Below are 19,973 nucleotides of genomic sequence, written 5' to 3' on the forward strand. Positions count from 1 at the left end.
AGCCAAGCAAAGACTCCAGAAGCAAAGCAATCTGTCTCCCAGCTGCTGCAGGCCATGTGAGGTGGGACAGAAAGGGTCAATCACTGGCCCCTGGCTCTGGGGGAGTCTTAAACCACGGGCCAATGTTGCTAAAGCAGAGCTGGCCTGTTTCTGTATTAAGAGAGAAGCATTTAGACGCTTATGCTCTCAAGGTTCCTAGTAAAGTCATAGAAGCAACAATCTTCTGTTGATTGAATTTTAACTTAATTTAATTTAATTTCCTTGGCAATCACAGATGGTGTCATCCAGCAGCTAGAGGCTAAAAAGGGGCACTCTACAAACTGAATGAAAACATATTGAGTTATAATCAGAAGCACAAGCAAATGGAAGCAAAAGTGTGACTATCAACAGTGAGTTGCAGTGTGAATTCTGAATACAGCAAAAAGCCAGACTGGTCTCCATTAAGTGCTTTGTGCGAGTTTAAACAGCTACAGTGATGTCACCTACGGAGACTCTTCTCAGGGTTAGGATCTACAAGGGAGGGTTCAAAAATGTTGAACAAAAATGTTGAAGAAAAAGTATTACAATGTTCTTTAATGAGAAGAATCAATATAGTTAAGATTACATTTGATTGGAAGCAACAGAAAAATTTTTAGTTGTCACAGTCCAAAGCACGGAAGGACAAACACCTTGGCTTCATTGATTGTGCTTTGTCTTATGAAAATATTTATTGCAAAAATGATCGTTTTTTGATGTTTGATATTTCATGTTGCCTGAAATTGCAAGGCTCTCTGTGTCTGATGAAAAGATAAAGATGAATGGTAAGTGTCTCGTGCAGGGAGAAGGCACTTATACTCCACTGCGTTATACAGGAGAGTCAGACTGGAGGGTGTTCTGAATCATCGTAGGACCTCTGCCTCCAGATGTGTTATTTATTCACCCAGTTAACAGCCATTTCCTGTAATCAGTAAAAGCTGATCAATCGTCCCTGATGAAGATGGAGCCAAGAGGTTTCTGGCCAGGGAAATGTCTGTGTCACTTCTAATCTACCCACACAACAGACTGGTAGCAAAGTAGCTACAATCTTCTGGAAAATAAAACTAAGCTCTCGCCCCAGCTGTTGTGGTCCTCTTTATGGCAGGGTGTGGAAGCTCAGGCCTGGGCCGTTTTCTGATGTAACACCGATATGATGATACTCCTTCTGTCAGTCTTTGCTATAGATTTGGATGTTTCAAGCCATATTCACTGGGATATGAACTCGCCATTGTTCATTTTTTTTCCAATTTTGGTGAATAAATGGTATGCTTTCACAAAAATTTGTTAAGACGTAACTCAGATAAGCAAGTGGATCTAAAGGTGGCTGTCAAATATCCCTTTTTAAAAATAGAAAACCGGCACTTTGAAATGCTCAAATTGTACTATTTTCTATACCCTTGTAACAGGTCAGGTGCCAAAGCTTGATGAACGAGATAGAATCGCACAATGGGATCAAAGGGACAGCCAGCCCAGTTTATTTCCAGAGGAAAAGCTTACCGGTACACAAAGGAGAAAAAAGGCCTCGGCTTGAAACCGATTCTTTCCTGAAGTGCAAATGTAAGAGAAAGGACATCACCAGCAGCAGTTATCTCTATGGTTAGAGTAGTTGTGTAAGGCAGGCCTGCTCATGAAGAAGTAAATTATTTGACAAACCAGAGAAATATAAGCAGTTTATTTAGATGAAAAGAAAACTCTTGCCAAAACTATATCTTTAAAAATTTTCTGGATAATTCAGGTGAAAGCGGTCTTTTCTCTCTTCTAAATTATTTAGGCAATTGATTATGCCCATCTGCTCCTCTTTGGAGAACTCAAGGACTGAATGCTTTTTTGGCATCTCCTTTTCTGTTCTTTCCTTTTATATGACTTACTCCTGTCTAGATCAGTAGCTTCTGTGAATAATCACCCGCTAGCTGTTACCGGTTCTATTTTCACCTGTTCTATTTGCAAATCTGAGCAATCTGAACTTGCTTGGGTAACATTCCCCAACTGGCGGAGAGTATCTAACTGATTCTTCAGTTGCAAGATTATACTATCATTGGCCACTTTAAAAGTTGTGATTAGTCTGCCTTTTGGGCATGTGCAATCTAATTGGTAGTGCAGATAGAATTTTATTTGCCGGAGAGAGCTTATTATAGGGCTGTTGGTCTTCACACATGGAAATTCAGGAACATTTTGTGTAAATCTTCATGTGTGGTGATTTTGGCCAGAACGGTCATTTGTTTTCAAGTGGTAACTTTAGTTTTCCCATAGCTGTTTTTTGCCTGCTGGCTTTGATCCTATCCCATGTGATGATGGAGCACTTAAAACTCAAGAGAACAAATGGAAAATGGGCAGGATCTGGCTCTTGTAATGGCCTGCTCCCATCAGTTGAGTGCTAAGACTCCAGTGCAAATATGTGAGCCCATTCGTGGAATGAATAATCCCCAGCTAAAATATAGAAGTGGTACACAGTTAAAATAAAAATGCTCATTTTAGTGTAATTTTCTTGCCAAAATCGTAAGTACACTGTGTGATATGTTAACAGAAGTTCTCTAAGCTTGAAACCCAAACCCTTGGGTTCAAGTCACCTCTCTGATAATTATTAGGTTCATGGCCTTTGTATAAACCACATCAGTTCTCTGAACCAGGGGTTCTCCATCTATTAAATGGGGGTACCTGCCAGACCTCCCTGGATTGTCATGAGATTTGAGAACCTGAAAAACACACAGTGAACTGTAAGTAAGCTGTGTAACTATGTGCCAAAGGGGTAACTTGTTGAGAATAATAACAGGTATTGAGCACCTAGTCTGTCAGGAATTGTTCTATTTTATATCTTATCACTCATTTGATGTCATTGTAACTCACATGAGATGGGTACCATTGTTATTTGTTCCGCTTTTCCGAAGGAGACACTAAGGCTCAGAAAGGTTAAGCAACTTGTCTTGGGTAATCCAGCAGAGAAGTGGCTGGGCTCTGGAGTCTGAACTCTTAGCTTTTCTACCTATACTGCCTGTCTAGGAGTAGCGGGCATTGGTAAATGGGTGTAGGTCTTTGAAAAGTGCCATATTAGTACTTGTTTTTGGTAAATTGGCTGACCAGTTTAATTAAGAGAGGTCTTTTCTGTCAGGGGATGCCTGAGGTCTCAGTCATGTGGGATAACTGAGCATGGTATCTGCTGCCAAGATCAGTGTAGCCATCTGAGTCCCCCTCCGTCTCCCTCACAGCCTCTCTCTCACCCACCCTTCTGGCTCTACCTGGAAGCTATTGGCAACAATGGCAAGGTTGTATGGGAAATAGCAAGAACAGTTTGGAAGCCTATGGGTCCATTTCACAGGTCCTCCTCAAATTAGTCTTTTCCCTTCATTTTTAAGATGTATTCATTCATGATTACTGCTCCCCCCTCCCCCAGGGGGGGCAGCGCAGGAATTGACAGTTTGTCTTGTACTTCACGTTAGTGCATACCACATTCCTTTGTCTTCTGGAGTTCTGTGGTGATTCTTCCTGATCAAATCCATGCCTTCCTATATTAGGGGCTTATCAGTTTAAGTCTAGGAGGTCCAATGATTGACTCTCCTTGGTCCATCTTAGAGGGAACAAACACATCATCAGGAATTTTGAACCCATGTTACCTTGCTACTTTCTGCGCATGATGAAATTTCATATGATAAATCATGAGATCCTGGCAAAATTCTGTTGTTTGCCAATGAATCTTGATTTGGTTTTAGAGCAGTGGGAAGTGCAAATACAATTAGGTTTGAAAATTATTCAAGAATTGTTTTAATGCTCCCAGGAGATTACTTTGCTAACCCACACGGATTTCTTTTCCCTATCAGAATTTAACCACTTCAGGGAAGGTTTTGATTGAAAGGAAGATGTAAAATCTTTTAGATTGAGACCATTGCGAACTGACATAAATTTATGAGGCACCTTCTCTGTTCTAGGCACTTCATGTAACCTCTGCTATTCCTCCCAGCCATCTTTGCGAGGCAGAGATTATGATTTTTTACTTTATATATGATAAAAGTTTATTGTTCTCTCAGAGAATTAAAGAACTTGCCCAGGGTCACGAAGATGATCATCAGTGGAGCTGGAATTCAGATCCTGGACATTGTAACTCCAACCCAATTTTACCAAACACCCTCTCAGATCTGCTGGTCCCTAAGAAGAAAGGGGAAGGCATCCCCTTCTTTGACATCACTAGTTAGTAGCTCTGAAATCACAGCCTCAACCTGTGCTGGCCAAGTGCACCTAGGATCAGCCAGGGATTTTATTTATTTATTTTTTTAAAGATTTCATTTATTTATTTGACAGAGAGAGAGCACAAGCAGGGAGAGTGGCAGGCAGAGGGAGAGGGAGAGGGAGAAGCAGACTCCCTGCAGAGCGAGGGAAGCCCCATGTGGGACTCGATCCCAGGACCCTGGGATCATGACCTGAGCTGAAGGCCGTTGCTTAACCAACTGAGCCACCCAGGGTGCCCCAGCCAGGGATTTTAAGGGAACTCAAGAGAGAATTCCAGAATACACTCCTTTCATTCTGGATTAGTAAATAAGCAGGTCTTTGGCCCTTTGAAGGGTGGAATATAATGTAACCATTATCCAGATATGGTTCTGATCCCAGCTTTAACAATCTGGGCATGTTTCTTACCTGCTTTGCATTTTAGTTCTTCAGTTGTAAGTGGAGCATAGTAACTGTATACAGTTTATGTGGATTAGAGAAGAGATTGTAGATAAAGCATTTAAGATAATGTTTGGCATGTGGTGGGCTCAACATTGTCATTTATTATTATTGTTATATATTGCTCTGGAGGGAGAAAAAGCTAACAGTTGGCAGAGGTCATCTCCATTGCTCAGATTATAGCTTTATTCACATCTTTTCCTTGTTTCTCCTATGTACCAAGAACTTTTAAATAGTTAACACTGGAAAGCTTTGTACCTTTGAAGAAGAGGAAGGAGGATTTTAGCTTATGTCTGTGGGTTAGTTTTGCCAAATACTCTCAGATACCTCATGCATGTAATCTTCACAATGATATTAGATGACCTACAAGCAGGTATCATGTTCCCATTTTCATAGATGAGGAAGCCTGGGATCAGTTCAAATCATTCATTTATGACTACATTGCTATCTAATGGCAGAATCAAAACTTGATTCTCAGTCTTCAGACTCTACTTCCAGGATTCTCTTTAGCACACACAGGCAGGGTTTTGTGGAAGCTCTAGGTGTCTGATAATATCACCCAATATAATGATAACAAACATTCTTGTTGCACTTACTGTGGTAAGCACTTTATACACGTGATCTGATGTAGTCCTCAACACAGCCTCGGCAGTAGGTACTATTATACAGATGAGGAAACTAGAGTGTGGGGAGGTTAGATAGCCTCCCATCACATGTTATGTGAATGTGGAGCTGTTTGTTTCAATACTGAGATCTTACAGTGTGGTACCCTCTCTGGTTAATTCCATCTGGAATGAATAAATCTATGGGTCTGGGTAAGAAATGACTACTGAAGTTGCCACAAGACCTCCAAGCTGGTCTGGCTCAGGCTGCTGGGGACGTGGTTCCTTTCTTGAAGTGGGGCCTGGCTTCCTCTCTCAAATAGGAGCACAGGAAGTCCTGGGGGCATGGTGTATGGGCTGGAGGCTCAGAGATTGACAGGGAAATATGGATAAACCTATTCTTTTTATATTAAAACCAATGTGGGAATAGTGTAGAATAAGATGCTAAATTTACATGAATGTTAAAGAATAAACAGGAGACTTCAACTACATTTGGGCTTTTTGGTTCTGTTTCTGAACCCCTTAGGGACATGAGCTTATTGGCTTCTGTTATCAGGGGCACTTTGGTGGAAAAGTTCTGGAAATCCTGACTCAGCCAGTGCAACAAAGTCTACTCCCTGCTCTGGCAAATGATAAACATAAAGATCACTGAGCTACAATTGCTTTTTGCAACTCATTGCAGCAAGAAGCTGTTGGCCGTTGATTAGTGATGGGCACATTTTTCACCAAAGGCTTTGCCCTCCCCTTGCTCTGCTAATCCTGTTTGCAAGCATTTCCCCACAGAAATCGCTACTTCCTAATAATGAATAAGCTCACACTAGTGAGTTCAAACTGGCAAATTGCCACCAGACATTTATTAGCTCTGGATTAATGGATCAAGACTCAAACTTTCTAGTTAAAAGAACAATACAAGCCCTCAGGATTCAAGACTCTTAAAAAAAAAAAAAATCCCCATTCACGTGGCATTACCATTTCTTGCAGTCCTGGGAGCTAGTTTTTTTTTTCTCCCCCCCCCCCCCCGCCCCCGCCCTGCCGCCTGCCTTGTAGAGTTTGATTTGTAAGTAAAGCCATGAGGAGGACTTATTTTTCAACCATTTTGGAACAGGGAAAATTGTCAACCCCAGAAAATGTCCTCATTGTGGTCTGGGGAATTTTGACCAGGCTGGCGTTCTGACAGAATTTACTGCCTATTGTGTAGTACACTGGAGTATGTTAGGAGACTAACATGGCCACTACATCATGTGTTTGAAAGAGCAGGAGGAGTCAAAGTGGTCAGTTTGGAGAAGAAACAACTCCAGAGGCTATGTGAGTTGTTTGAAGATTGTGGACAGGCCACCCTGGGGAAGAATTTCCCTCTTATTCATAACACTCCAGACAGCTGAGCAGGGACCACCATGTGGGAGCCCCGGGAGACAGATTTTGACTCAGACAGAGAATGGAGTTTCTAGAATAGTCAAAGATACTCAAAGTTAGAATGGCTGCTCCAGGAAGCATTTTTTCCTCACTCTCAGAGGGAAAAGGAAGAGAAAGAGGAGCTTACTTTAGGAAGAACACACTATGAGCTGGGACTTTCCTAGATCATTTCTTTTCATCTACTCAATGCCACTGCAAACTTCATGCTATCGCTCTCATTGTTCACAGAAGGAAAAAACTCTCTAAGAGCTGCAGCAGGGATTATTGATGAGAGAGATAAGCAGGTTCATTGGGAGAGAGGGGGTGACTGGATGATGGGGGAAGGGGTGGAAACCATGTGGCATTTCAGGTTTTTAAAATGTACAAGTCAGTCAGTAAGGTTAACTATTGGCAGCTTTGATGACATAGAGTTGTTCATACTGGAGTGATCAAATAGCTGTGAGCCAGTATCATCTATGTTGATGGTGAAGCCTTTAAGAAAGATAAAGAGAAAGACAAGAAATAACGAGTGCTGGTGAGGGTGTGAAGAGGGAATCCTCGTGCACTATTGGTGGGAATGCAAACTGGTGCAGCCACTATAGAAAACAGTATGGAGTTGCCTAAAAAATTAAATATAGAAATATCATATGATCCAGTAATTCCACCACTGGATTTTTACCCAAGAAAAATGAAAACACTACTTTGAAAAGATATATGTATCCCTATGTTCATTGCAGCATTATTTACAATTGCCAAGATATGGAGGCAGCTCAAATGGCCATCAATAGTTGAATGGATAAAGGTGTGGTGTATATATATGTGTGTGTGTGTGTGTGTGTGTGTGTGTGTGTGTGTGTGTGTGTGTGTAATAGAATATCACTCAGGCATAAAAAAGAATGAGATTTTGCCATTTACTGCAACATGGATGGACCTAGAGAGTATTACGCTAAGTGAAATAAGTCAGAAAAAGGCAAATACCGTATAATTTCACTTATATGTGGTATCTAAAAAACAAAACAAATGAACAAATAAACAAAAGAAAAGAAACTCTTAAATACAGAGAACAAAGTGGTGATTACCAGAGGGGAGTAGGTGGGGGGATGGACAAAGTACATAAAGGGGATTAAGAGGTACAAACTTCCAGTTATAAAATAAGTAAGTCATGGCAATGAAAGTACAATATAGGGAATATAGTCAGTAATATTGTAATAATGTATTGTGACATAAGGTGACTATACTTACTGTGGTGAGCATTGAGTAATGTATAGAATTGTCAAATCAATATGTTGTACACCTGAAACTAATATAACATTGTATGTTAATTATACTTCAATAAAAAAGAAAGGTGCAGAGAATTATGAGATCAGATCTAGAATCATAAGGGAGAAGGTGCAATCACCATTCTGAAGCTTTTAAGATGGAGAGAGAGAAGTGTATAGTGCTGGGCTTTAGAAGAAGAGAGATTATTGATATTTGGCAGAGAAACAGTGATCTGGAAGCTGCCTCAGGAGTTCAATAACAAGCTGTTATCCTCTCACCAATATCCTAAACATTAATTGAGTGTGCAGAACTATTATGCCTAGAGTCAATGGGGACAAAAAAGGAGAAAAGAATGTAACTTCTGTTCTCAGGGGTTCTGCATTCTGATTGGGTAGAAAAGACATGCACTCATGCAGCGAAGGATGGGGCTTTTAGGTTTAGAGGAGCCTTTTGTACTTTTGAGTTTGGGCCTTGAAGGAGTTAGCCCAGGATGAGGCAGATGGACACTCAAGTTAAGGATCCCTTAAGGATTCCCCTGGAGCTCGAGTAATACCACCGAGGGGGCAATTGCAAGATGCACTCAGAGCATGGTTTGTAAGTTTCCTGGAGCAGAGGGGATTGAATTGGTGAGTAACATGATCCCAAGGAGGGCCTTGAGCCTTACTCAAATGAAGCTGAGAAGCTTGAATTTAACCCTGATTCTGTGGTAATGGTCCCCAAATGAGGGAAGGGAAGATGGAAAGATCTTAGTGAAAGGATAATCGCTCATTAAGGTGAAATTGAAAGGAAAATTCATCTTCTCTCAGTGCTGCAGCTGCTACTTTATGGCAGATGATTTTCAAATCTATATTGTTAATGCCCACATTTTCCTCTCACCTTCACTAGCTGTTTTAATGATACCCACCTTGCCAAGTCAGATGCCAGCATTGTTGTTATTCTTCCTCATAACTACTCCTTCCATGGTCATACTATCCTCAGCAGCCCTGCCATGTTCTGACACTCTTTAAGAGTGAATTACCTGAGGCAATTCTCAAATTCCCTTTTTTCTTCCCTTTGGCATTTAATGGTCGACAATTCTTTGTCAAGCAATGTGTTAGGGAAACCAGGTTAAGTAAGTCTTGGCTCCTGCCTTAGAGGAGTCCATGAGAAAGACAGAAACAAGGAGGAATGTATCAGTGGTTATGGGGACAGGAGACTTCTGGGGTGAGGGAGGCAGGAAAGGTCATCTGAAGGTGATACCCAGAGCTGAGGGTGAAGAGTTGAGTAGGAGCCAAAAGGAGAGAATGGAGGGTCATTTCAAAGGGAGGGAAATATATATATAAAATGCAGAGATGAGAACAGTGACTGTATTCCTGGCACATCAGGTGAGGCTGGGAGTATTCAGAAATGAGGCTGCCCAGGGAGTCCTCATCCAGCGATTCTAGCCTGATAATATCTATCCACTTTCCCAGATATTCTCTTGACAGAGGTGGATTATCTTGCCACTGAAGCCACCCAGAAGCACATGTTTAACCAATTTCTATGCCTATTGCCATTCTAATCTCTAATTCTTGCAATACCAAATAATGTCACTGAAAAGAATCCCCAATCTGTTTTGAATTACATATAACGTCCCGTTACTGTTTCAAGGTCCTTTGCTGACAATGCTTCCCCTCCACAATCTCTGTATTACGTAGCTTTTAGCATGATTCCATTTTGGGAGAGGGATGGAGCTTCTTATGCCTAACACCACACCTCAGCAACCACCACCCAGCTCTTACCCAGGATATTGGTTGTCCTTCCTTCTGGCCAGCCGTGCTCATCCCTTCCTTCCAACCCCATAGAGGCTCCTGTCTTTCACAATCTGCCTAGAACTGGTCACTGCTCTTGGATTTTCTTTTGTTGAGGATTAATTTTTAGAAACTTAAAAAGAAAGAACATCTCTTTGTTTCTTTTTTAAACTGCAGAAGAAAATATCCATATTATTCAGTGTTACTTATGTAATATGCATATAGAAAACTCCTCCAGGAATGTTTGTCTCTCTTGATTAAGTGGTGTGTAGGTGTATGTGTGTATATATATATATATATACTATAAATATATAATATAGGTATATTTAAATCAGATAATGAGAAGGGTTTATCCTTTTCCCTTTATTTTCTTTCTAGAAGCTGAGAGCTATCTTTGATGTTTAACTATAGTAACTATATTTGCCATTTTTTGGTGTAAATATTTCTTCTTGTCCCCTATGCAGATATTAAAAAAAGATTTAATGTTCTTATTTTATATTTTTTATAGTGAGATGCCTCAGCTTACTTTATTCTTTCCTTCCTTCCCTCATTCCTTCCTTCCTTCAACAAATGTTTTTTCTACTATCTCTAAGCCCAGATCCTGTGGTAAGTCTGGGGGCAGGGTTCACACTTGGTTTCTATAAAACAGGAATCAACAGTAATAACAACTGCTACCTTTTATGTTGCATCTCTTTTATGACAAACCTAATACTAGGGAACTTGCGTGTGATATTTCATTAATTATGCAAACAAAGAAGACTAAAGTTTAGTGAGAAGATGGGAAAGTGTTATTAGCCACATGGCAGATCTGGAAAGCCTTATCTTAAAGAAGTTGATTGGGCTGAGGCTTACGGGGATGAGTAAGTGTTGCCATGGATGGGAACGGGGATGACAGCACAATGGCATGGAGTCACTCAAGGGTCTGATTTACTTAGGGCACAGAGAGAAGTTCAGTGTAATTGTGCAGAGGTTGCTGTAGGGTGACTGGCAAGAGATAGCACTGGTGCAGGTTAGAATCAGATAGTCACATAATTTGTACGCCAAGCTAAAGAATTATCTGAAGAGTTAGAAGCTTTTTAAAAGGAGATGATGATGATGATGATGATGATGATGATGATGATGATTTTTAGGATTACACTTCAGACAGCAATGAAGAGCACAGGTTAGAGCAGGGAGAGGATAGTGACAGGGAGCAGATGACATAGACCTGATGAGAAATGATCCTATGGCAATGTGGATGTCAAGAAAGGGAGAGATTTAAATCAATGATTGGGATGAGAATGGCAGAATTTGGTATCTGATTAGATATAGAAGGTAAAGGAGAGGGGAGATTGAAGATAACTTCGTTTCTCATATGCCTTGAAGTAATTTGAGTTGTAATAAGGTCTCAATAAATGCTTGTTGAACAAGCAAATGAAGTTGATGTCATTCACAAGGATGAGATGATTTTAGACCAGCCAAGTTGAAGGTGTCTTCTAGATATCTAGGGGAGAGATCTAGATGGTAGACTATAAATGACAATGATTCCAATAGTAGTTTGCTACTATTAGCACATTCTTTAAATATTACCTGTGGGTTTTTTTCCTCATTTTTTTCATCTTTTCCTCAAAAGCAATCATATTTCATGCAGATGGAGATCATGTCTTAAATTTCTTTTCCCTCTCCCAACAACAGTTAGGACAGTGGCTTCCACATATGGTAGCAAGCATTTATTGAGCTGTTGGTATGTGCCAAGCAGTTTTAAGAGCTTTATATGTAGTGATTCATTTAATCTCCCCAACAGATCTTTGAGCTAGGTATTATTATTATTATCTCTACTTTAACTGAAGAAATGGAGGCCAGAGAACTTAGTTTGTCAGAGGTTCCCCATTTTACCTAAGATTCTTCTGGATTTGAAGCCAGGCAATCTTACTTTTAGAGTCCTTGTGCTTTTCCCAAATGGAGCTGCCCCTGCTACCCAGAACCAGTGAGCTAGCTGGTCAAGAAGTCTGCTGTGGCCCACACTGAATTCTGTTGACTGAGTTTCATTGACAGGTTTGTGTGAATGCTGCCAAAAGACATTTTTGCAGTGTGCCAGGTATAAACAGTAAAATAGAATGGCCAAAGCTTCAGGAGTGGGGCAATTATAATTTATTTTTGTAAATATATATATATATATATATATATATATATATATATACACATATATATGTATATATAGTGAGACAAAAATAATTACTGAGTTAACTATTAAGCAGGCTGAGGATAAAGTTTATTTGCATATTATTAAGAATAATGAGATTTTAGAGTTGGAAGATTCCTAATTATTACAGAAACATTACCAAGTGATTACGAAAGAGAAGACATGGAAAGGGAGTATGTGCTGCAAGGTACTATGTGAGGGAAAACAGCCCCAAATGAGCTGCCTGTCTAAATAGTTTACATTTGAGCAGAGAGAGGAGGTATTGCCAGCTCATTAAATATGAGTATTGGGTTGGTTCCTGCTCCAGTGCATGCAGTGAGGGGTACAGGTAAGGTTAGACATGTCCCAACTGGTGCAACATGGGTACAATGCCTAGGATATATTAATACACAACATACTTCTGAATCCCAAAGCATTTATGAGGCAAGGAGAACATAACAATTATTATGCTCAAAACTCGAAGACAGGTAATAGAAGTTAGAAAGTTTTTGGGAAGTTATATAGAAGGGGAAGTTTGTATTCCCAGATGCTGATATATCGGGCCAGTTCTAGATCTGTGCTTGGAAGTCACAGGAAACTGAATTGTTAACTCAGTATTGTATACTGAACACAAGATGCTGTTCAGCAAAGAAGCAGACTACCTGTCATTAGAACTGTGCAAACTGGATTGGAGGAACACACGTCATAAATTTTTTATACCATACTTTATACTTGAATGCTTTCCATGGAAGGTACAGAGAGGTTAAGTAACAGCTAAAGTCATAAGCAATAGAGTAGAGATTTAAGCCCGCACGATATGGCTCCATAGTTTTTTCTCTTAACTTCTATGGCATGCTGCTCTCTCAGGTCATCAGAGAAGGATCCAAAAGTATTAATGGGATTGAATAAAAGCCATAGAAAGCAACTCTGTATCTAGGTATATATTTGAGCAAAAGCTTTAAAATGCACTATGATTCCCACCCTCTAGTCTATATACTTGATGCTGTTAATCAAATACCAATTTTGTAAAATGCTCCCTAGGGCCATATTTAGAGTATATATATCATAAGTAGAATGCTCTGCTTTTGCAGAAAAATGAGAAAATTGGCTAGCTACTGTCTACAGTAGTAGACATTCTAAAATCTAAAATCAATTTACAAGTTAAGGCATTGAGAATGCATTTCCCACATTAATTAATTCAATTGGCTCAGCAAATATTTATTGAGAACTTTCTATGAGCTAGGCAATGTTCTAGGCATCAGGAATGTAGCAGTGAACAAAACTGACAAATATCTCTGTCTGCATGTAGCTTAGACTGCAGGGAGACAGGCAGTAAATATTAAACACAACAAGTAAAAACATATAGTATATTAGAAGATACTAGGTGATATGGATACTGAGGTGGTCAGCATAGGCCTCACTGAGAAAGTGACAGTTGAGTGAAGACTAGAGGGAGGGTGAGAATAAGTTGGTTATGTGGGTGTCTGGGTAAGGAGCATGCCAGGTAGAGGGAACAGCCAGTGCAAAGGCTTTGAGGTGGAAGCATGCCTGGTGTGTTTGAGGAACAGCAGGGAGGCCAGTGTGGCTATAGCAGAGTGAATGAGTGGGGCAGTGGTAGGAGATGAGGTCAGACAGATAATTGGGCCCAAATCATTCAGGGTCTTGTAAACCATTTTAAGGACAACTTTTACTCTGAGTGAAACAGGGAGTCATTAGAGGGTTTTGAGCAGAAAAGTGACATGATCTTTTTCTGGTTGCTGTGTTGAGAATAGACTGTTGGGAGCAAGAATAGAAGCAGTTAGAGGGTTATTACAGTAATTCAGGAGGGGTGATAGTGGCCCTCAAGGTGGAGAATTATAAGTAGCCATATTCTGCAAGGTAGAGAATTAGAAGTAGCCATATTTTGGATGTACTGTAAGGCCAAGAGGATTTCCTGACAAACTGGAGAATGTAGGGTATGAGAGGAGTCATCAAGAATGGTGCCAAGGAGGAAGTATAGTCAGCATTGCAGGAAGTAGAAACCATCAGGAGTTTGTTTTTAGACATTTTGACGTGAAAGTATGTTAGATCAAGTAGGTAGTTGATTGAATCTGGCATTCAGAAAAAGTCTGGCAGTCATTGGCAAATAGGTGGTATGAAAAGACATGGGATCTGATGATATCGATAGGGAAGTGAGGGCAGCTAAAGAATAGAAAATAACCAGGTCACTTCAAAGTAAAAAAGTCACGGAGAATTAAGAAGGCGCAACCAGTGAGTAGGAGGAAAACCCAGAATGTGGTATTCTGGAAACCGAATGAGTACAGTGTATCAAGGAGAAGGTAATCAACTATGTCAAATGCCAGTGATAGGGCAAGATGACCACTGGACTTATCAACATGGAAGTTATTGGTGACTTTGACAAAATTGTAGAAAGAAAATATGCCTAATGGTAACAGTCAGGCAAGACTATTTTATTTAACCCTGAATGAATCTGCACTACAGCCATGCTACTTATAGCTGTAGTTCTCATGGAAAATATGCTTAGCAATACCGTGAACAAGTATTTGTTGGCCATCTACTGTGTATTCAGTGTTCTCTGGAGCACCACTGCGGGGGTTCAGGAGTTGTGTCTTATACTGCACCATGCAGTGGAGACTGAGGAGGAAGCATGATATTGAAAATGGAAAGCTACAAGGATGTGAACTGTCATCAGTCTAGAGAAGAAAGGAACCGAGCCCCAGCTCTCCAGCTGGGTTATGAAAAACAATACATCTGGGAAGATGATGAAGCCTAAAGATGTATTTTCCCACATTCTTGTGTACTTGTCCCTCCAAGGCAGTGAATGAACAACCTTAATAAAACTTGTGGCCTGATGGAGATCTTGTGTAAGTCACTTCTGGCTTGATTCTGTTTTCTTGGTGTGGTTAAGACTACATGTCACGGCTAGAGGTTGAACAGTGGTGGGGAATGCCAAAAGAGAGACTAAGACAGGGAAATAGGGCAGACTCACAATGGAGACAGGTGCCCATGTAGTTTTTCATCGGGAGATATTCTGCGGAGGAAGTCCAAGCAGGCGTTTTAGGTCATGTCGGGAAGCTCTGGTATTAGGCAAAACCAAACGTTTCTGAAAAACTGAAGTTGATAATAACGGCATATTGAGCACTTATCATGTAGCAGGCACTGTACTAAGTATTTTGATCTTTTAATGCTTTTATACTCATATTATTAGTCCTGTGAGGTGGGCATTATTAATATTTCCATTTTTACAGCGGGAAATTTAAGGATCAAATGATTTGTTTAAGGTCACAGGGCTATTAAGGGTAGAGTCAAAACTCAAACCCAGGTGATCTGCAGTCTTACTATCATACCATACTGCCTCCCAAGAAGCTGGCTGTGTTTTGCCCAAATACTCTCATACCATTATTTGAATATTTTAATAAATGTTATTTCTTTTCTGGAAGTAAGGAAACAGAGGTCAAATGCCTCATTCTAGGTCACACAGTGGATAAAGAGGTCAGGTGGACCTTCAAGCCATTATCAGTTTGGCTCCAAGCCTGGGATGAACTTTCTATGACAGTGGGCTGCTTCCAGTAGGAAAAGAACTGATTTCCAAGTTTCAGGCAAGGATAGGCCTGTTTGCAGAGATTGGTGGCCTTGTGTGAATGACAGAGCCTTTAAAATTAGACTGATCTGAGCATGAGGCCCTGAGCTGCCCCTTCCTAAAGACTCGCCCTTGGGCACTTTAATCTCATTTGGCCTCCAGGAACTCCTCATGAAAAAAAGAATAAAATATTTACGTCATAAAGGTTTTGTATAGATTTGCTGAGCATAGTGAGAATCTATATAGTAAGTTTTCTCAATGGTGGTGGATGTTTTTATTTTATAACCAAATTGTTATTGTATTACTTTTGAGATGACCACAGCATCCAAGTTCCAGACAATAGCAAACGTTCAGAATAAAACCAATAGAGTTCTCTGGAACATTCTTCTTTGTAACTGAACTTGCTGTAGTAATTGCTGCACTTTCTAGTGTCTTGTATTCAATAACTTCAAATTTCAAATGCTAAGAATGGGAACACATATTACATTCTTTGATAAAGAGAGAAAAAAAGCCTATTTGTTGTTTTGCTTTTCTGAATGCCTGTTGTGAATTTCAAAATATGGCAAATCATTTTCCTTGGGAGACTCCAAAGTGAAATTGCAATGATTACTGACTCAGTGAGTTAAATATCAGTTGATTGTTTTTGTAACTAGCCTCTAATTGATCAAAAATTATGCATTTCAATATCATAAGGGCATATGATCTCCCTAGCACTAAGCAGTGTTAATTTGGTCCGTGTGGGAGACTGGGGAATTAGTAATTCCATAGAGAAAATCAGCTTCTGGAAGTCACGACATAGTTGGGCTGGAGATAGGATGGACAAACAAGGGATTTATGGAAGGAGATAATATTACCCTCTTTTAAAGGACAAACAGGACGACTTTGTTCTACTATTGTCACAATATTTACTGAGAAATTCTTGACACAAAATGTTGGATCAAGGCCATAGGATAAAGATTAGTAGTGTGGAAATTTTCATGCTATGATAGCTTCACAGGCTTGGGAAAGCCGCTTTACTTCTGGAAAACTCAGTTTCCTCACATATAAAAGTGGTTTCATAAACACTAATAGCCAGCATTTAACAACTGCTTATGTTGTACCAGAAACTGTGCTGAACAATTTATATGTATTACTGGTTTACGCCTTATCATAACCACTGAGACAGATCCATTTTTTTTTTTAAAGATTTTATTTATTTATTTATTTGACAGAGAGAGAGACAGTGAGAGAGGGAACACAAGCAGGGGGAGTGGGAGGGGGAGAAGCAGGCTTCCCACGGAGCAGGGAGCCCGATGTGGGGCTCGATCCCAGGACCCTGGGATCATGACCTGAGCCGAAGGCAGATGCTTAACCGACTGAGCCACCCAGGTGCCCCGAGACAGATCCATTTTAATCCCCATATTAGTCATTTCAATCCCAAATCCAATGTTCTTCCCTGAAGCGTATTTAAATTCCAGGAGATAAAGGGGAAACAGAATTACTTCATTCAGAAAGCATCCTAGGAATTGCAAGTGATGATGTTTTCTTATTTTAGCATTGATGCCATCATCCTCACTTTGGTGCTTCTAGTGGAGGGTCCTTAAGCAGGTTCTAGTCCTATGCATTTTGATTTTTCTATTTATGCTCAGATGGCTTTTCTTTGATCCAATGTGCATTTGAATAATGGCCACAGTGCCATTTCTTTTGAGTGTGTACTTTTTACATAGTCAACAAGTAAGCTGAATTTTAGAGATTGTAGCTTACATCTCAAATTCTGTTATTTTCCCTCTGCAGTCCAAGTGTTTACATTTTAAGTTACAAATTGAAAACTCTATTTTCCTTAATTAACAAATAGATTTGGGGAAATACATTCCATTTTCCACACTGAAATCTTTTAAACCAGAAACTGGGAGAACCAAAGGCATGGTTCTTATAATTACTTCTATAACCATCACCTTAATCATCATGAGTATATTTTGATATACTTAAAATTATGAGTAAATTTTTTAATTTATTTGTCACATATGTATTTAGTGTATATGGATAAGTTGGTAGGAGCATGTAAGAATAGCAATAATAACTAATAACAATAATAATAAAGATAATAGCTACCATTGGTTGAGTGTCTGGCATTGTACTAAGTGTTCTACACAAACTATCTACTTTAATCCCCATAATGACCCTCTGAGGTTCTGCTATTATCCCCACTTTGCAGATAAGAAGCTGAGGCCCAGAGAGGTGATATGATGTGTCCAGATTCCCACACATGTACATCCACATGTTCCTGGCTTGAAACACAAACTCTTGTCTTTTTTTTTTTTCTTCAGTGCCAACTCTCCCAGGAGGTTCCTAGTTCATTTTTGATCACCTCTAACTTGTCCTACCTAGCTTTCTCTCTTATGCCTCAGGTACCCACCAGGGTCTCTATTCCCTCTTTTGCACTCCCCATAGTGTCTTCTCCTCTCCATAAATATTATAAACTTTACTCCTTTCTCATTATTCTATCCTAAGAAGAGTTCTTGCTTCCCAAATCTCTCTATTTCAGCCCTGGGTTGGTGGCTTTGAAAGAGTTTGAACAACTCCTGACATCTTTGACCATGAAAGAGGTTATCTTCCATCAAGTTAGTTAGTTTTTTAATGTCTTGGCTGCCCTTTCTCCCCTTTCAAGACCTATGCTCCCTCTCTCCCCCACTCATCACCTCCATCATCTCTGCGCTCAGAAAGAGCCTTCCTTTGTGCTTCTCAGAGGTCCTTACTCCCACTACCTCCTCACCTAGAAAGCCCTTCTCCATCTCTAGCTATTTAAATTGTATCTATTCTTTAGGCCCCACCTGAAATAGCAATGTCTTCTAAAGCTTTCCTCATTATCCAATTGCGTGCAATTTTCTTTTGATGCCTGTGGTACTTTGCCCACATCCTACATCTTATAGTAATAGTGATGATGATGGTGATGATGATGAGAAGGAGAAACAAGAGGAGGAGCAACAGAAGAAGATGAAGGCAAAGAAGGAAGAAGAGAGACTTACAACATGCCAGGAACTTCAAGTGCATTATCTCATTTAATCCTCATAACCACCCTAGGGGTTACATAATGCTATCACCTTTTACAGATGAGAAAATTGAGGCTCAGAAAGGTCATATTCTTGTCCCCGTGTTACCCCATTTAGGAGATGGTCCTCTCTGACTATAGGCACTGGGTCATCTTTACCTCAGGGTCCCTCAGTGCCTCTCACAGTGCCTTATATCCAGTAGGTTTTCAATGGATACTTTTTTGGTTGAGTGGAAGAGGTAATTAATCAATTAACTGAGTGCTATACCTACTCTTCCTAAGCATAAGGATTGCTTTTCCATGTTTCCTGTCTCTTCCCCTGATCTTTCTCTTTAGACTTTCATAGTGTGGCAGAGACTATATACCACATGTTCATACAGGAAAGCTACATCTTCTCTTGCTTTGAGTAAGGGTGTGTTACCGCATTCTACCCGATCAAATATGGGTGGATGTAAAGTGCACCATTTCTAGTTTTCCAGGTCTGGCCTCTAAAACTTCACCAGATCATTCCCATTTTCCTTCTTCCTGGATGTGGAGTATCCAGTAGAGAATCCTGAGGTCTAGACCGAAGGAGCCTGGATCCCTGACTAACTGCATGAAGCAACCCCCCCCAAACCCCACCCCCCAAACTGGAATGGACTAGGCATGAGAGAGACATGATCTTTTAGTATTTTAAACAATTGACATATGGGGATTATTACAGCATCTACCATTACTCATCCTGATTAGTACACTGATGCGGAATCCAGGCATTTAGGAAGGCAAGTCTGTCCTATGGTTTTGAATGAGGCCTCCTAGATCCCAAATATGGCCAGAGTGGCTGGGTGTCAGTATTCTTGAAGTAGTAGTCAGCTTAACATGGCCCTGTGAGAAGTGTCTGTCTTATTATATCAGATTCCTGACTTAAGGAAGAGGTCCAACTGAGGATTTTCTAAATGCCCTACCTAGGGTGTAAAATTTTTCAGATAGGGGCGCCTGGGTGGCTCAGTTGGTTAAGCGACTGCCTTCGGCTCAGGTCATGATCCTGGAGTCCCGGGATCGAGTCCCGCATCAGGCTCCCTGCTCAGCAGGGGGTCTGCTTCTCCCTCTGACCCTCTTCCCTCTCATGCTCTCTGTCTCTCATTCTCTCTCTCTCTCTCTCAAATAAATAAATAAAATCTTAAGAACAATTTTTTTTTTCAGATAAAACAATAATACCAATAGCAACAAAACAACAAAAAAACTTACCAAGGGCTTTTTTCCTTTTCCACCATTCTGTCCTGTCTTCTCAAATTAGATCTTTTTCTTTCCAAACTATTTATGATGCTGGAAAATTCTCTATGGCTTTCCTGGATGGCTCCAATATCTAAAGATGTCCCTCACCTCTGGATTTATTACTGGGCCTCTCTGAGTGGGGTCAAAGGGCATCCCAAGCCCTATATTCTGAACCTCCTCCTTCTCTTATGTGCTCCATAATTCTCCTTTGCCATTTATTGACATTTGAGACACTTGATCTATGACGGCCTTTCTCTCC

The sequence above is a fragment of the Zalophus californianus genome, chromosome 6, assembly GCF_009762305.2.
Source record: "Zalophus californianus isolate mZalCal1 chromosome 6, mZalCal1.pri.v2, whole genome shotgun sequence".
NCBI classification, from domain to species: Eukaryota; Metazoa; Chordata; class Mammalia; order Carnivora; family Otariidae; genus Zalophus; species Zalophus californianus.